Genomic DNA, 4,140 nt, shown 5'->3' with positions numbered 1-4,140 from the left:
AGTAGCTACTATCGTCGGGTTCGTAGAGCGGATTTTCATCTATTGCAGGTTCCCGATGACCAATTGACTCACGCCAGGGTGCCAGCTTCGATGTCAGATGAGTGTGAGGCGAGCTTTCAAGAAGCTCAGATCCAGGCTTGACACGAGCGCGTCGTATGGTTTTGCCAATTCGAGAAAGTTCAGGGCATTATACAGTATAATTGTGATGCTTTCCATATTGGTCCTTGGTGCAGTATTTGATGCCAGGAGGCAGAGTCCACATAGCCCTATGCTTCGATGCAATTGAATATTACGAGAAGAAATTAATCCGGTTCAATGATCTACAGTTTGGGCAGCCATTGTTCATGCCTTTGAAGATTTGGAGACATTATCTATATTGGTGTGACGTGTGAGATGTAACTGTCACAAGCAGTCTTCAGTACTTTTCAAGCAAAGGAGTTGAAATTTGAGGCAGAGGAGGTGGTTGGAGTTGCTGAAAGATTATGATGTTACTATTTTGTATCACCCGGGGAAGCCAATGTGGTGGGCCGATGCAATTAAGTTAGGAAGTCCCGCCGACCCCCCATGGTAGTCTTGCTTATATTCCGGTCAGCCATAGACCGCTTGCATTTGGATATTCAGGTCTTTGGCAATCGATTTGGGAGGTTTGGACATTTTGAGCCTAAGCAAGAGTGTCTATGCTTGGCAACGGTTGCCTCATTCTTCATTATTGGAGCGTATCCGAGATCGGCAGTTCGATGATCCCCATTTGGTGTTGTCCTGAAGAGACACATGCAGCGTGGAGGTGCCAAGAAGGTGACCCTTGATGATGAATGGTGTTTGAGACTGCAGGGGCGAGTTTATGTGCCCAAATGTTGATGGGATTTCGAGAGTTGATCTTAGCGAGGCCCATAGTTCCCGGTATTCCTATTCACGCCGGGTGCCGCGAAGATGTATCAGGACTTGACTTGCGGCAACATTATTGGTGGCGTAGGATGAAGAAGGATATAGTTGCATATGTGGCTCGATGTTTGAACTGTCAGCAGTTAAGTAAATGAGCATCAGAGGCCTGGGTGGACCTGTTTCAGAGGATTTGAGCTTCCCGAGTAGAAGTGGGAGAGAGTTTACTATGAATTTTGTTTCCACTGGACTCCCGTTGACACCGGAAGAAGTTTGATGCGATTTGGGGTCAATTGTTTGATAGGCTTGACCAAGTCAGCGCATTTTGTCCCTGTTGCAACCACTTCTTTATCCGAGAGGTTAGCCGAGATTTCCATCAGAGAGATTGTTCGCTCTTCCATGGGGTGCCGGTATCTATCAATTTCGGACGGGGTACAAAGTTTACCTCGCGCTTCTGGAGAGCAGTTCGGCGAGAGTTGGGTCACCCAAGTTGAGTTGAGCACATCCACCATGCATCCATCCTCAGACGGACGACGTCCGAGCGGACTAATTCAGCATATTGGAAGGACATGCTCCGAGCTTGTGAATATTGATTTTGGAGGTTCGTGGGAATCAGTCTTGCCTTTAGCGGAGTTTTTTTGGCCTACAACAACAGCTACCCAGTCCAGCATTCAGATGGTTCCATTATGAAACGTGTATGGATAGGCCGATGTTTCGGTCTCCAATTGGAAAGGTTTGAGCCGGGAGAGGCTCGGTTATTAGGCACAGATTTAGTTAGGAGGCCTTGGATAAGGTCAGATCATTCAGGATGGCTTCGTTCCGGCTCAGTCGCGGCAAAAGGGTTAACGCAGATCGTAGCTCGAGATGTAGCTTTCATGGTTGGTTGAGAGGGTATTGCCGAGTGTCGCCTATAAAGGCGTGATGAGATTTGGAAAGAAGGGCAAAGCTTACGCCCTAAGGTTTCAATTGGTCCATTTGAAGAATTCTCGACCGTGTGGGAGAGATGGCTTTATAGGCTTGCTTGGCGCTAGCTTGTCCCGCCGTGCATCCAGTTTTCATGTGTCCATGCTTCCGGAAGGTATCCACGGCGATCCAGCCCACGTTTAGATTTCAGCATTGTCCAGTTGGAACAGGAACTGTCTTAGAGGAGGAAGCCCGGTGGCTATTCTAGACCGGCAGGTTCGACAGTTGAGATGAAGATTTTCCTTCAGTACGAGTTCAGTGGATAGGTCAGCCCCCTGAGGCATCGACCTGGGAGTCCCGAGTCGATATGCGGAGCGTTATCCTCAAATCCATTTCGAATCAGGTACTTCTTTCTTTTGTCCGTTTCGAAGGACAAACGGTTTATTTTCAGAGGTTGGAGAATGTGACGACCCAAAAGGCATCAACACTGTTTTCTCACTCATTCTGTGTCTCCGAGCCTTGGGAAAACCTTCATTTTAAGTGGCTTGTCCTCGATATTGCGCGCACCCGATCCAAGCGTAGCCGGAACGCTTAAATATGAATTATGTGTAAAAATTATGAATTTTGATATTAATATTGAAATAAGTGACTTTGGTTAACTATTTTGGGTATAAAACAGGACCGGACCCGTGATTGGACGGTCCCGGGAGAGTCCGTAGAAATTATGGACTCGGGCGTTGCCCGGAATCAGAAATTCGAGAGTCCGACCCAAGAAATTGAATTTGGTAAAGGAAAATTGTTTTTCTAAAAATTTTATGGAATTTGGAAATGAAAATGGTTTAGAAAAGTTTGGGTATCGGGCCCGTTTTTGGTTCCGGCGCCGCGTACGGGTCTTATATGTGGTTAAAGCGGGCTTTCTGTAACAGTTTTGGTTGAAAACGAGTCGTTTTGACGTGTTTTCCGCGACCTAAAACTCTAAAGTTGAAAGTTTATGAACGTGTGAAGAAAAACTAAGTGATTTGAGTTTGATTCCTTGTTCTTGAATGTTAATTTGGCGATTTGATCGCCACGGTTAAGTTGTAGGATGTTGTGAGGTTAGGGTGTGTGTTTGGTTAGAGCCCCGAGGCTCGGTGCTGATGATTGGAGTGTTTCGGGGATGGTTTTGGGCCTAGGAAAAAGTTGGCAGGAAATGTTTCAGTTCTGGTGTCTCTGGTGTGTTGTTTCATGCAAATCGCATAGGGAGCTCCCGGATCGATAGTGTAAATCTTAAATGCCCAGTTTTTATTATATTGCGATCGCATAGCTATTACTCTGCGATCCGTACCTCAGTCATCTTCATTCTATGCGATCGCACCCGCTCTCTCCTGCGATCGGCATGCACAAAAACCCAGCCCCATCATTATCCTTCTATGCGCATCGCAAATTCACAGGACCGCAGGTGACACTGAAGGAGTCTAGAATCAGTGACGGAGGGTGAGACTTAAGAAGGACAAGAACAGAGATCTATGGCTATCATACATACTTCGTGATGAGCGGGAAGATGGAGGCAGAGCAACCGCAGGGTAAGGGGAAAAGGGCAGGCATACGTCGATCGGTGGAAATTACCGGCGTGATCTTTTCAGGTCCAGAGCAAATTTCGCCAGTTATATTTAATTCCCAAAACAGTGTAGTCCGCGGACCATTCACAAAAAACACCCGAGTTTCATATTCTCCAGGTCCTTAGGCGTCCATTGAAGCTCCCTTTCATCAAGACCACTTGGGTATAGTAAATTCCAAACTTGTTTTCTTATTTCCATCAATTTTAATCCAAATTCCTAAGCTTAAATCATGTAGGATTTAGGGTGGAAATGGGGGAAAATGGTAGAGTTAGGTGTTTCTATATTTTCTTGATTTAACCTGTTTTGGGGTCAGATTTGAAATACAATTAATATGATTCGGCTCGTGGGGGACTGGGTGATTGAAATTGGTTCGAACTCGGTTTTGACCAAGCGGGCTCGGGGTCAATTTTTGGAAATTTTGGAAAAGAAAGCTTAAAAAAACTATATTTAGGCCATTGGGTTTGATTTGTTTAGCTTATATTAATGTTGTAAAGTCGTTATTTTCGTAGATTTGATTGAAGTTTAGAGCCGAATTGAAAGGGAAAGCGGTCTTGTGGATTGATTTAACTGTTGGAAAGTAAGGTAAGTGTTTTGATCTAACTTTGGCCTTGAGGGAAATAGGATTAAGAGTATTGTTTTGCTAATTGCTAATTGGTCGAGTAACGTGTATAGGCATGGTGACCGAGTATCTATAACATTGTGTTCTAAGCATGACCGTGCGTCCTTATTTGTGCTTTTCTAAATTTAGTTGGACCTCCCT

This window comes from Nicotiana attenuata, chromosome 8 (assembly GCF_001879085.1).
Source record: "Nicotiana attenuata strain UT chromosome 8, NIATTr2, whole genome shotgun sequence".
Classification (NCBI taxonomy): domain Eukaryota; kingdom Viridiplantae; phylum Streptophyta; class Magnoliopsida; order Solanales; family Solanaceae; genus Nicotiana; species Nicotiana attenuata.
The sequence above is the reverse complement of the archived record's forward strand: the minus strand, read 5'-3'. Positions refer to the sequence as shown.